This window comes from Oryctolagus cuniculus, chromosome X (genome assembly GCF_964237555.1).
Source record: "Oryctolagus cuniculus chromosome X, mOryCun1.1, whole genome shotgun sequence".
Taxonomy (NCBI): domain Eukaryota; kingdom Metazoa; phylum Chordata; class Mammalia; order Lagomorpha; family Leporidae; genus Oryctolagus; species Oryctolagus cuniculus.
The window spans coordinates 39,294,291-39,309,843 of NC_091453.1; positions in this window are offsets into that span (position 1 = coordinate 39,294,291).

Sequence of the window (15,553 nt, forward strand, 5' to 3'; positions counted from 1 at the left end):
CAGAGAGAAGACGGACGGTGAGAGTGAGAGAGGTCAGCTGGACGGCCCATATCCACTGAGTGATGGATTCACATTAATTGCGCTGATGTAAGGTAGAGTGACTTTCGTGCCTCATTTTGTAAAGTCAAGATAAGTAGATTGGCGGGGTCGTGTTCACTGAGAAACGACTAACTGAAGGCCTCTTCTGTTATTCACCTGTTTTTTTTTTTTTTTAAGATTGTATTTATTTATTTGAGAGGTAGAGTTACAGCAAGAGGGAGAGAGAGAGAGAAAGGTCTTCCGTCCATTGGTTCACTCCCCAAATGGCCACAACAGCAGGAGTTGTGCCGATCCAAAGCCAGGAGCCAGGAGCTTCTTCCGGACTCCCACGTGGGTGCAGGAGCCCAAGGACTTGAACCGTCTTCTACTGCTTTCCCAGGCCATAGCAGAGAGCTGGACTGGAAGAGGAGCCGAGACTAGAACTGGTACCCATACGGGATGCTGGCGCCGCAGGCAGAGTATTAACCTACTGCATCACCTACTGCATCAAACTCTCTCTCCCGTGCTCACCTGTTTTGTATGCTGAAGGCTTCAGTAAATTAAGACTGACATGAGGAAGTTGCAGAATGTCCAAGTTTTCTTATGAACCTTGAAGTGGGAATAGAGCGTTACTGGATATTCCTGGATAAAGTGTAGATAAAAGGCACTGAGCCCCTGTAAATAAACAAAGGTAGGTGAGGAGAGATTTCCTGGGATCCCTAATATACAATATATTGCCTACTACAAGAAATCAGTGGAGAACAGGGCAGAGCATAGGGAAGAAGGTGAGGAAATATCCTGGAGCCTGTGGGCACAGGGAGGTTGTGACTGCGTCCCAGAGTTCTCTAAAATTGCAGGAAGTGCTGCTCAGTGAGGGGTGTGCCAGGCTGCTCTGTACCCCAATTTCTCATGCCTGCTGTGGAAGGTGCAGAACGGTTATAAATGCCACAGGAAGGAGTGAACGAGGCTCTGTGTTCTAACCAAACTTTTTATAGAGGGTCAATGGGCCTAATAAATGTATAGAAGGGGCAGTCACTCAAGTTCTGATTCTCTACCACCATAGTCCTGACTGAATGTCTTCGTGATGGGGAACCTAGTAGTGAAACCAAACCTTATCAGTAGACTATGTTTTACTGTGTGCAGGAAAGTAATTTCTCTGTCGACTTGGCCTTGACATAAACAAGGGCACATTTGGTAGGATGACGAAGCACAGACAACATAATGACTCTTTGATTCATATTAAAGTGTTTTCAAAGAAAAAATACAATTCGTGATTCTGCAATGCATTGTTCAAGTAGTTACCCTCTTAAGTGTGTTTTTGAAATAAAAAGTATTCTACTTTCAGCATGAAATAGAAATGGGTAAATAAAAACAACATCTGAATCTATAGGTAGAGGTGAATTACGGTCTCTCATGAAGGCTGGGATATGGTTTTATGTGCTTCAACATCTGGTGCCTCTGTCAGAAGACATTTATTCCTGGGAGAATGGTTTTGCATTGGCAGAGGCACAGCACATGACACAGATCTTCCACGTGGACAAGCCACCATTGAATCTCATGGGGGAAATGTTCATTCAGAAGGATTAACCTCTGGTGTTGCCTGGATGGATGCTGTTGTCTTTCCATAAATATACCCAAGGTTTCCTTTTCACATTTCTCAAAAACAGATTGCTCACACCCATGCCTCCACACCACGATAGGTGAAAATAGCTTATGCAAACTTTGCAAGTAACCTCAGGGTGTGCTCCCTGGGGAAATGTGATGATTTTATTAAGAATAGGTACATACGTGGCCGGTGCTGTGGCCCAGTGGGTTAAAGCCCTGGCCTGCAGTGCCGACATCCCATGTGGGCGCCGGTTCGAGTCCCAGCTGTTCCACTTCGATCCAGCTCCCTGCTAATGTGTCTGGAAAAGCAGTGGAAGATGACCCAAGCATTTGGACCCCTGCACCCATGTGGGAGGCCCGGAAGAAGCTCTTGGCTCCTAGCTTTGGACCCACTCAGCTCAGGATGTAGCTGCCATTTGTGGAGTGAACCAGCAGAAGGAAGATGTCTGTCTGTGTGTGTGTGTGTGTGTGTGTGTGTATGTCTCTCTGTAACTCTGTCTTTCAAATACATAAATAAATCTTCAAAAAATAGAAGGATAGGTACATATGATTCTTTGGAAAAATGTCTGGGAGTTCTATGGATTTATATCTATATCTATGATATACATTTATGTTATTGCCTTTTTTGTTGCACACACTCATGCTTAGACCCAGAACCAGATGATGAACTAACTCAGTGAGCAGCCTTCAACTGTAAGTCAGGATGTTACACCTGGTCCAGAGAGAAGTTAAGGCAGCACCTGAGGTTCGAAGTCAAGGGTGGGGAGGAAAAATGCCTATGGGCGGAGGAGGCCTATGTGTGCAGCATACAACATGAAACGGCAGAAAATGGAGGGAACAGAATAATAGAGAGGGATCTCAAACTCTCTCTCTCTCTCTCTCTCTCTCTCTGTGTGTGTGTGTGTGTGTGTGTGTGTTCCCCCTCCCCTCCCTTGGTAGACAGACACAGTCCATGCAATACAGTAGCTGTGTGGGATCTAAGTAGTAATGAGGGACATGATTTGTGGCTTGTGCTCACAATCTAGTCAGAGACTCAAACAGATCACCGACTTAACGTGATCTGTGCATGGGTCATCTCAGTTGTGTGGGAGCCGTCTTGGCAGGGAAATTGCTAATATTTGGAAAAACCCTGTTCTCCCTCGTTCCAGCAACAGATCCCTCAAATACGGGCCTTGAGATTTAGTTCATGATATTTCTCACTAAGTTAGCCTATGGGCTTCTATTTCACAACACTGAATGAATGCTGTAATGTCCTTTTTTTCCAACACATTTTACTTCTAACACAAATTTCTATTACAAAATTAATGCATGGACATGCTAAAATTTTAACTATAGACATAGAAAGCAAGAACTGATTGTAAAGCTCTCCTTTAATCCCTTTCACTTAATCCTATTTTAGATTTAAGTATTTACATTTAAAGTTCTTCTGATATTTTTAACTAAGAAGTATTTATCTTACCTAAGTTATACAAGTTACATATATTTCATATATACAGATGTGGGAACTTAGTGCACTTCTCTCTCTAACCTCCCTCCCACCAATGAGCTAACACAACCTTGCCCTTCCAATAGTATTCCCACTCTTAGTTTTTACAATGATCTATTTTCAGTATATTTAATTATTGTATAGTTAACCCTACTCAAAATAAAAAGTTCAACAAATAGTATAAAGAGAAAGAAAACAAACAAAAAAACCACTGATCCCCAATGGAAGAGACAAGGGCTATAAACAATCGCGATTCTCAAAATGCCTATTTCACCCCAAACCATTACACTTCAGGTACTCCATAAGATACTCCATAAGATCAGGGAAAACATATGATATCTGTCTTTTGGGGACTGGCTTATTTCACTAAGTATAATGGTTTGCAGTTGCATTCATCTTGTTGCAAAAGACATGATTTTTTTTTTTTACAGCTGAGTAATACTCCACAGTGTGTGTGTGTATACCATAATTTCTTTATCCAATCATCAGTTGATGTACATCTGGATTGATTCCATATCTTAGCTATTGTGAATTGTGCTGCAATGAACATGGAGCTACAGATGTTTTTTTGATTTGCTGATTACTTACGCTTTGGATAAATTCCCACGAGTGGGATGGATGGATGGATCATATGGCAGGTCTATATTCAGATTTCTGAGGTATCTCCATACTGTCTTCCACAGTGACTGCACCAGTTTACATTCCCAGCAACAGTGGACCAGTGTACCTTTTTCCCAACATCCACGCCAGCATTTGTCATTTGTTGATTTCTTTATGAAAGCCATTCTAACTGGAATGAGGTGAAACCCCATTGTGGTTTTAATTTGCATTTCCCTGATGGCTAGTGATCCTTAGCATTTTCTCAAGTGTCTGTTGGCCATTTGAATTTCCTCTTTTGAGAAATGACTGTAAGTCCTTTGCCCATTTCTTAACTAGGTTGTTTGTTTTATTGTTGTTGAATTTCTTGAGCTCTTTATAGATTCTGGATGTTAACCCTTTATCAGTTGCAGTTTGCAAATATTTTTTTCCATTCTGTTGGTTGCATCTTCACTTTTCTGAGTGTTTCTTTTGCAGTGCAGAAACTTCTAAGTAGGATTTTATCCCATTTGTCAGTTTTGGCTTTGATTGCCTGTGCTTCTGGGGTCTTTTCCAAGAAGTGTTTGCCTATGCCAATGTCTTGCAGAATTTCCCCAATGTCCTCTAATGATTTGATTTTATTGGGTTGTAGATTTAGGTCTTTGATCAGTTTTTAGTGGATTTTTGTGTGAAGTATAAAATAGGAGTCTAGTTTCAGACTTCTGCACGTTGAAATGCAGTTTCCCCAGCACCATTTGTTAAAGAGACTGTCGTTGCTGCAGGGATTCATTTTAGATCCTTTATGAAAGATAAATTGATTGTAGATGCATGGATTGATTTCTGGAGTTTCTGTTCTGTTCCATTGGTCTACAAGTATTTTGTGTGTGTGCCAATACCAAACTGTTTTGATTATTACTGCCCTTTAGTATGTCTTGAAGCCAGGTGTTCTGATGCCTCCAGCTTTATTTTTGTTGTGTAAGATTAAGTTAGCTATTCGGGCTTTCATGTTTCCATATGAATTTTAGCATCAATTTTTCTAGATCTGAGAAGAATATCTTCAGTATTTTGATTGGGATGCACTGAATCTTCTAAGTGCTTTTGGTAATAGGGACATTTTTATGATGTTGATTCTTCTAAACCATGAACACTGAAAATTTCTCCATTTTTTAATGTCTTCTTCTTCTATTTCTTTAGTGTTTTGTAATTTTTCTTGTAGAGATCTTTGACAACCTTGGTTAAATTTATTCCAAGTATTTGATTGTTTTTGTAATTATTGTGGATGAGACTGATTTTTTTTTGACAGGCAGAGTGGACAGTGAGAGAGAGAGACAGAGAGAAAGGTCTTCCTTTGCCATTGGTTCACCCTCCAATGGCTGCCACAGCTGGCGCGCTGCGGCCGGCGCACCACGCTGATCTGAAGCCAGGAGCCAGGTGCTTCTCCTGGTCTCCCATGGGGTGCAGGGCCCAAGGACTTGGGCCATCCTCCACTGCACTCCCTGGCCACAGCAGAGATGCTGGCCTGGAAGAGGGGCAACCGGGAAAGAATCCAGCACCCCGACCAGGACTAGAACCCGGTGTGCCGGCGCCGCAAGGTGGAGGATTAGCCTAGTGAGCCCCAGCGCTGGCCGAGACTGATCTTAAAAGTTCTTTTTCAGCCATAATGTTGTCTGTATACACAAAGGCTATTATTGATTTTTCTCTGTTGATTCTATATCTTGTAACTTTACCAAGATCTTTTTTTTTTAATTTTTATTTAGTAAATATAATTTTCCAAAGTACAGTTTATTGATTACAATGGCTCCCCACCCCCCATAATTTCCCTCCCACCACAACCCTCCCATCCCCCGCACCCTCTCCCATTCATTTCAATTTTGTTTATTTCTTCAAATTTATTTCTTTTCTCTTACAGATTTAGGTATTGGTCTGTTGTTGTTACTTTAGGTCCTTGAGATGCAGTGATAGCTCATTTATTAGGTGCCTTTCCAATTTCTTGATGTAGGCAACAATTGATATAAACTTCTCTCTCAACACTGCTTTTGCTGTATCCCATATGTTTTGATAGGTGGTATTGTCATCTTCATTTGTTTCTAGACTTTTTTTATTTCTCTTTTCATTTGCTCTATGACCAGCAGTTCATTCAACAGCATGTTCAGTCTCCATGTATTTGCATATGATCTAGAGATTCTTGAGTTGTTGATTTACAGCTTCATTCCATTGTGGTCAGGGAAGATGCTTGGTATGATTTCCATTTTTTTTTTTAATTTGCTTAGACTTGCTTTATGCCCTAGCATGTGTCTATCCTAGAGAAAGTTTCATGCACTGATTAGAGAAGTGTGTATTCTGCAACTGTAGGATGGAAAGTTCTGTAACTATGTTAGGACCATTTGATATATAGTATCAATTAACTCTGTTGTTTGCTTGCTGATTTTCTGTATGGTTGATCTATCCATTGCTGCAAGTGAGGTGTTGAAGTCCCCAATTACCATTGTATTGGAGTCTATACATATAGCCAGGTGCCCTGTAATTAGGTGAATATGCATTTGTAATAATCACATGTTCCTATTGAATTGATCCTTTAATCATTACCTAGTGCCCTCCTTTATTTCTTTTAACAGTTTTTGTGTTAAAGTCTATTTTGTCTGATATTAGGATGGCTATACCAGCTCTTCTTCAGTTTCTGTTAACATGAAATATCTTTTTTTCACCCTTTCACTTTCAGTCTGCATGTATCTTTGTTGGTGAAATGTGTATCTTGCAGGCAGCAAATAGACAACTTTTGTTTTTTAATCCATTCAGACAGTCTGTATCTTTGAACTGGAGATTTGAGGCCATTTATGTTCAAGGTGACTGTTGATAAGTAGTGACTTGGCCCTGCTATTTTTTCCATAAATATTCCAATTATTTACTTTAGATTTCCTTTTTACTTTTACTGTGAGATTTTCTGTCTTCACATTGTTTCATAGTTATGACCATGTTTCTGTGTTTCTGTGTGTAGCCCATCCTTAAGAATCTTTTGTAAGGCTGGATGAGTGATGACAAATTCTTTCAATTTCTGTTTGTTATGGAAGGTTTCTATATCACCTTCATTCATAAATGAGAGCATTACAAGGTGCACCATTCTGAGTTGAAAGTTTTTTTTTCCTTCTGACTTGGACTTTATCTTGCCATTCCCTTCTAGCCTGTAGGGTTTCTGATGAGAATCAGCTATGAGTCTAATTAGAGATCTGACATTAGTAATCTGACATTTCTCTTATGCACATTTTTATCTTTATTTTGTTTTATGCAGAAAGTCTGAAAACAATGTGTCCTGGTGAAGATCTTTTCTGGAAATGTCTGTTAGGAGTTCTAAGCACTTCCTCTAATTGGACGTCCCTTTTTTTCTACAAATTGGGGAAATTTTCTGTATTATCTCACTGAATAAGCCTTTAATCTGCTCTTTCTATCTGCGCTTTCAGGAACTCCTATGACCATATTTTGGTATCCCCCCCAAAAAAAAAGATTACCACCCCATAAATCTTCAACACTGTTTTAAATTTTTCTAAATTCTTCTTTTTTGCAGGGTCTTACTGTAAAATTTTCAAATATCTGTTTTATATCTCAGATATTGATTCTTCTGCCTCACTGAGTCTATATTAAAGCTTTCCACCACATTTTTATTTGATCTATTCCACTTTTCATTTCAAAATCATTTTGATTTCTCTTTAAAATATGTTTCATTGGGAAAATGTTTATTGGTGTCATGTATGGATTTCTTTAGTTTCTTTGGTGTCGTGTATGGATATTTTAATAGATTTGCTTCTGATTGCTTTTAATTAATCCTATGATTAATATTTTAATTCCATTTCTGGCATTTCATCAAGCTCTTCATCAACACATTAAAATATTGAAATGCTTTTCTGCACCTTTGGGGAGTTGTGATGTTTTTGTTTTTCTTGTTTCTTTAATTTCTGTGTTTATTTTTAGGAATTTGTGCAGATAGTCTTTTTTTTTCAGTGATGGCTCTTATCTTTGAGTCATTCCTCTGTGCCATAGTGGAATGTCTGCACTTTCAGTGAATACCAGTTGTGTGTACTGAGTATGACAGGGAGGTCTGTTCAATGTTCCACGGTGGGCCGAGTATCCAGGCTAACAACATTGTGCTTTGGAGAAAGGGGCTATTGATCAATATCCATGATGAACAGTGATGCAAGAATCTTCAGCAATACACAAGCTAATCAAATCCAACAACACATCAGAAAGATCATTCACCTGGACCAAGTGGGATTTATCCTTGGTATGCAGGGATGCTTCAACATTCACAAATCAATAAATCTGATAAATCACATTAACAAACTGAAGAACAAAAACCATACAGTTATCTCAATAGATGCAGAGAAAGCATTTGATAAAACACAACAGCCTTTTGTGATGAAAATCTTAAGCAAGTTAGTTATAGAAGTCATATTCCTAAACACAATCAAGGCAATTTATGACAAACACATGACCAGCATCCTATTGAATGGGGAAATCTTAGAAGTATTACCCATAAGATCTTGAACCTGACAAGGATGTCCAGTTTCACCATTGCTATTTAATGTAGTCCAGGAAGTTTTAGCCAGAGCCATTAGCAAAGAAAAAGAAATCAAAGTGATACAAATTGGAAAGGAGGATGTCAAACTACCCCTATTTGCATATGACATGATTCTATATATAGGTGCTCCAAAAGACTCCACTGAGAAGCTACTGGAACTCACGAAACAGTTCAGTAAAGTGACAGGATATAAAATTAACAGACAAAAATCAATGACATTTGTATACTCAGACAATGCCATGGATGAACAAGAACTAAGATCAATCCTATTCACAGCAGGTACAAAAAGAATTAAATATCTTGGAATAAATTTAACCAATGACATCAAATATTTCTATTATAAAAATTACAAAACATTAAAGAAATAGAAGGATATATTAAAAATAAAAAAAACATCCATGTTAATAAATTGGAAGAATCAATATCATCAACATGTTACTACCAAAAGCAATTTACAGATTCAATGCAATCTCAATCAAAATATCAATGAAATTCTTTGCAGATCTAGAAAAATAATTCTAAAACTTATATAGAAACAAAAGAGATACCAAATAGTTAAAGTGACCTTACATAACAAAAAAATTTTGGAAGCATCACAATACCTGATTTCAAGACATTACAGGGCAGTTGTTCAAAACAGCCTGGTACTGGCACTAAAACAAATGGGCAGACCAATGGAACAGAACAGAAACTCCAAAAATCAAACCACACATCTATAACCAAATTATATTTGACAAATCCTAGGAGCAAAAGCAATCTTTTCAACAAATTGTGCTGGGAAAATTGAATCTTCACCTGCTAAGGTATGAAACTTAGACCCCTACTTTACACTGTACACAAAAATCCACTCAATATGAACCAAAGACCTAAATCCATAGCCTGATACCATCAAATTACTAGATAACATTTGGAAAACCCTGCAAGAGAGTGGCATAGGCAAAGACTTCTTGGAAAAGACCCCAGAAACACATGCAATCAAAATCGAAACTGTCAAATGAGATTACATCAAGCTTAGAAGCTTCCACAGTGCAAAAGAAACACTCAGAAAGTGAGGAGGCAACTGAAAGAATGAGAGAAAATATTTGTGAATCACACAACTGATAAAGAGTTAATATCCAGAATCTATAAAGAGCTCAAGAAATTCAACAACAACAAAACAAACGACCCAATTAAGAGACGGGCAAAGGACTTGAACAGGCATTTTTCAAAACAAGAAATTTAAATGGCCAACAGATACTTGGGAAAATACTCAGAATCACTAGCCATCAGAAAATTGCAAATCAAAACCACAATGAGGTTTCACGTCACTCCATTTAGAATGGTTCTCGTACAGTGCTGGTGTGGATGTTGGGAAAAAGGTATCCTTCTCCACTGTTGGTGGGAATGTAAACTGGTGAAGCCCCTTTGGAAGACAGTAAGAAGATACCTCAGAAATCTGAATATATAGACCTACCATATGCCCCAGCCATCCCACTCCTGGATATTTACCAAAACCAAAAGAAATCAGCATATGAAAGAATTATCTGTAGCCCCATGTTCATTGCAGCACAATTCACAATAGCTAAGATATGGAATCAACCCAAATGTTCCTCAACTGTTGACTGGATACATTGTGGTATATACACACTGTGGAGTACTACTCAGCTTTAAAAAGAAATGTGAGGAGAGGAACCAAGATAGCATTATAGGGAGAGAACTTACTGATCTTATCAAGGTAAGTGTAATTAAAAAAAAAGTGGAGGGGCCAGCACTATGGCACAGTGGGTTAAAGCCCTGGCCTGAAGCACTGGGATCCCATATGGGTCCCAGTTATTGTCCCAGCTGCTCTTCTTCTGATCCAGCTCTCTGCTATGGCCTGGGAAAGCAGTAGAAGATGGCCCAAGTCTTTGGGACCCTGCTCCCATTTGGGAGACACGAAGAAGCTCCTGGCTCCTGGCTTCGGATTGGCGCAGCTCTGGCTATTGTGCCCATCTTGGGAGTGAACTAGTGGATGGAAGACCTCTCTCTCTGACTCTACCTCTCTCTGTAACTCTGCATTTCAAATAAATAAAATAAATATTTTTTAAAAATGTGGAGAGAGCGCAATATCAAGGAAGAGTTAGGGAGAAAATAGCAGAGGAAACTCCATGAAAATTAAAGGAACACTGTGGATCTCCGTGGAGGGTATGGATGCACACAACTCAGGACCCCAGGAGCCGTGAGCCTCAGCACCAGCTTTGAAGAGTGAGGTGAGACCAGACTGCAGCAGCCCAAGCCACTGGTGATAATGCCATGGGAAGAAACTAGTGTAAGTCTGGCTTGGAGCCCTGTTGGGGCAGTATGCCTGCCAACCTAGAAAAAAATGGAGGCAGGTTTCTGTCTCTCCAACCACCCAGCACCTGTGTCCTGTAACTAGGTGAGAGTGGGTGGGCACCAGTTTGGACATATGTAACAGCTACGCCAGCTTGTGTCTATGCATTCATCAACCAGCTGAGAGGAGAGGTCTGAGTCTGATTGTGAGAATTGACAGGGGCCTGGATGCTCGCAAATGTGGGAGCCTTGTTTGCTGGGACTGTGAAAACACTGTGGCTGTGTGTGTGGCTGGGACTTTGGGCAGTCACTGTGGGTGGCTCCACATGCTCGGGGCTCCCTGATCCCTGGTGAGAGTCATTTCTGTGGGGTCTATGTTCATGCCAAGGACTGCACAGATTCTTTCTGTGGTTCTTGTTGTAGTATGGATGAATATTGTACTCACTGAGACTGAGGGGGAGGGGGAGGGGAAGAGGAGGGGGAGGAGGAGGAGGAGGAGGAGGAAGAGGAGGAGGAAGAAATTAGGACACTAATTAGCAGTGTTGCAGATCTATGGGATACTATCAAATGGCCCAACATACAAAGTCTTAGGAGTTCCTGAAAGCGTGGAAAGAGAGACTAGATCAGAAGGCCTTTTAAGTGAAACAATTACAGGAAACTTTAATTTGGAGAAAGAAAGGGACGTCCAAGTACAGGAAACACATAAAACCCCTAATATACAGGACAAGAAAAGACCTTCACCATGACACATTATAGTCAAACTCTCCACAGAAAAACATAAAGAAAAGATTCTAAAATGTGCACAAGAGAAATGCCAGATTACTTTCAGAGGACCTCCAATTAGACTCACAGCAGACTTTTCATCAGTAACTCTACGGGCTAAGAGAGAATGGTGAGATATATTCCAAGCCGTAAGAGAAAAAAAAAAGTCAACCCAGAATAGCGTACGTTGCAAAGCTCCCATTTATGAATGAAAGTGAAATAAAGACTTTCCCTAACATACAGAAGTGCAGAGAATTTGTCACTACCCATCCAGCCTTACGAAAGATACTTAAGGATGTGCTAAACACAGAAACACAGAAACATGGTCATCATTATGAAACAATGTGAAGACAGAAAATCTCCCAGTAAAATACAACAGAAATCCAAAGTAAACAATTGGAATATTTATGGAAAAAAATAGCAGAGCCAAGTCATTACTTATCAATGGTCACCTTGAGTATAAATGGCCACAACTCTCCAATAAAAAGGTACAGAATGCTTGAATGGACAAAGAAACCCATATGTTTACTGCCTGCAAGAAACACATCTCACTGACAAAGATAAATGCAGATTGAATGTGAAAGGATGAAAAAAGATATTCCATGCTAACAGAAACCAAGAAAGAGCTGATACAGCCATCCTAATATCAGACAAAATAGACTTTAACACAAAAACTGTTAAAAGAGACAAATAAGGGCACTCTGTAATGATTAAGGGATCAATTCAACAGGAAGGTATGACTATTATAATCCTATATGCACATTACTATAGGACCCCTGGCTATTTAAAAGAAATGTTAATGGATCTAAAGGGAGACATAGACTCCAATACAATAATAATGGGGTGTTCAATAGCCCACTTTCAGCAATGGACAGATCAACCAGAAAGAAAATCAGCAAAGAAATATAGTTAATTGACACTCTAGACCAAATGGACCTAACAGATATCTACAGAACTTTCTATCCCATATTTGCAGAATACATACTCTTCTTATCATTGCATGGAACTTTCTCTAGGATTCCCTAGGCTCTTGTCATGAGCTACCAAGGCTATGGAAGCCCCCTGAGTTCACCGACTCTGATCATATTTAGACAAGGCCATGGTCAAAGTGGAAGTTCTCTCCTCCCTTCAGAGAAAGGTACCTCCTTCTTTGATGACCCGTTCTTTCCCCTGGGATCTCACTCACGGAGATCTTTCATTTAGTTTTTTTTTTTCCCCCCAGAGTGTCTTGGCTTTCCATGCCTGAAATACTCTCATGGGCTTTTCAGCCAGATCTGCATGCCTTAAGGGCTGATTCTGAGGCCAGAGTGCTGTTTAGGACATCTGCCATTCTATGAGTCTGCTATGTATCTCACTTCCCATGCTGGATTGTTCTCTCCCTTTTTTATTCTATCAGCTAGTATTTGCAGACACTATTCTTGTTTCTGTGATCCCTTTGGTTCTTAGTCCTATCATTATGATCAATTGTGAACAGAAATTGTTCACTGGGACTAGTGAGACGGCATTGGTACATGCCACCTTGATGGGGTTGAATTGGAATCCCCTGGTATGTTTCTAACTCTACCGTTTGAGGTAAGTCAGCTTGAGCATGTCGCAAATTGCACATCTCTTCCCTCTCTTATTCCCACTCTTATATTTAACAGCGATCACTTTTCAGTTAAGTTTCAGCACTTAAGAATAATTGTGTATTGATTACCATATTCAACCAAAAGTATTAAGTAGAACAAACAAAAAAAATACTAAGAGGGATAACATATGAAGTTGCTCATCAACAGTCAGGGTGAGGGCTGATCAATCACCGTTTCTCATAGTGTTCATTTCACTTTAACAGGTTTCCTTTTTGGTACTCAGTTAGTTGTCACCTATCAGGGAGAACATGTGGTATTTGTCCCTTTGGGATCGGCTTATTTCACTCAGCATAATGTTTTCCAAATTCCTAACAGGGATCACTTTTCAGTTAAAATTTAAACACCTAAGAATAATTGTGTGTTAATTACAGAGTTCAACCAATGGTACTAGAACAAAAAAAAATACTAAAATGGATAAAGTATTACATTGTACATCAACCATCAGGACAAGAGCTGATCAAGTCACTGTTTCTCATAGTGTCCATTTCACTTCAACAAGTTTCCCCTTTGGTGCTCAGTTAGTTGTAGCCAATCAGGGAGAACATATGATATTTGTCCCTTTGGGACTGGCTTAATTCACTCAGCATGATGTTTTCCAAATTCCTCCATCTTGTTGCAAATGACAGGGTTTCATTGTTTTTGACTGCTGTATAGTATTTGATAGAGTACATGTCCCATAATGTTTTTATCCAGTCTATTGTTGATGAGCATTTGGGTTGGTTCCAGGTCTTACCTATTGTGAATTGAGCTGCAATAAACATTAAGGTGCAGACAGCTTGTTGGTTTGCCAATTTAATTTCCTTTGGGTAAATTCCAAGGAGTGGAATGGCTGGGTTGAATGGTAGGGTTATATTCAGGTTTCTGAGGAATCTCCAGACTGACTTCCATAGTGGCTTTACCAGTTTGCATTCCCACCAACAGTGGGTTAGTGTCCCTTTTTCCCCACATCCTCTCCAGCATCTATTGTTGGTAGATTTCTGAATGTGAGCCATTCTAACTGGGGTGAGGTGAAACCTCATTGTGGTTTTGATTTGCATTTCCCTGATTGCTAGTGATCTTGAACATTTTTTATGTGCCTGTTGGCCATTTGGATTTCCTCCTTTGAAAAATGTCTATTGAGGTCCTTGGCCCATCTGTTAAGTGGGTTGTTTGTTTTGATGTTGTGGAGTTTCTTGATTTCTTTGTAGATTCTGGTTATCAACCCTTTATCAGTTGCATAGTTTGCAAATATATTTTCCCATTCTGTTGGTTGCCTCTTCACTTTCCTGACTGTTTCTTTTGCAGTACAGAAACTTCTCAATTTGATGCAATCCCAAATGTTAATTTTGGCTTTGACTGCCTGTGCTTCTGGGGTGTTTTCCAAGAAGTTTTGCCGGTACCTATATCTTGCAGGGTTTTTCCAATGCTCTCTAATAATTTGATGGTGTCAGGTCATAGATTTAAGTCTTTAATCCACGTTGAGTGGATTTTTGTGTAAGGTGAAAGGTAGGGGTCTTGCTTCATGCTTCTGCACGTGGAAATCCAATTTTCCCAGCACCATTTATTGAATAGATATGGGGAGCAACTCAGACTAGACTAAGTTACTGGAATTAAGACTTATTCTATGCATCTGCTCTCCCACAATATGGCGCTGGGAGAGGAGTAAACAGCTTCTATGCAGCTGCCTCTAGTTCGACCAATAACCTGCAGGAGCTGATCCTGCTCCTGATTGGAGGAGAGCAGCGTACTCGGCATGTGGGTAGCAGAGTTGGGATTGGTGGAAGAGGACTATAAAGGAGGAGAGAGACAACATGCACCAGGAACATCTATCTGAAGGACCACCTGAGCAGCCCCCGAGAGAGCCGGCCGGCGGTGTGCCGCTCCCCCGCGGAAGTGGGGAAAGTGGCAGGGGGAACCACCCTTCCACGGAGGTGGAAGGATCGGTAGCCAACCCGGGAAGAACCAGCAGCAAACCCGGGAAGGGCTGAGCAGACAAAAGAACAGCACAGGTCCTGTGTCGTTCCTCCGCGAAGAGGGGGAGCGACAAATAGACTGTCCTTACTCCAGGGATTGGTTTTGGATCCTTGATCAAATTTGAGTTGGCTGTAGATGTTTGGATTGATTTCTGGTGTTTCAATTCTGTTCCATTGGTCTATCCATCTGTTTCTGTACCAGTACCATGCTGTTTTGATTACAACTGCCCTGTAGTATATCCTGAAATCTGGTATTGTGATGCCTCCAGCTTTGTTTTTGTTGTACAAGATTGCTTTAGCTATTCGAGGTCTCCTGTGTCTCCATATGAATTTCAGCATCATTTTTTCCAGATCTGAGAAGGTCTTCAGTATCTTGATTGGTATTGCATTGAATTTATAAATTGCTTTTGGGAGAATGGACATTTTGATGATATTGATTCTTCCAATCCATGAGCATGGAAGATTTTTCCATTTCTTGGTATCCTCTTCTATTTCTTTCTTTAAGGTTTTGTAATTTTCATCATAGAGATCCTTAACGTCCTTGGTTAAATTTATTCCAAGGTATTTGATTGTTTTTGTAGCTATTGTGAATGGGATTGAGCTTAGAAGTTCTTCCTCAGCTGCAGTATAGAGTTAGTCTTCTATGTATAAAGTTAATTGAAAATAG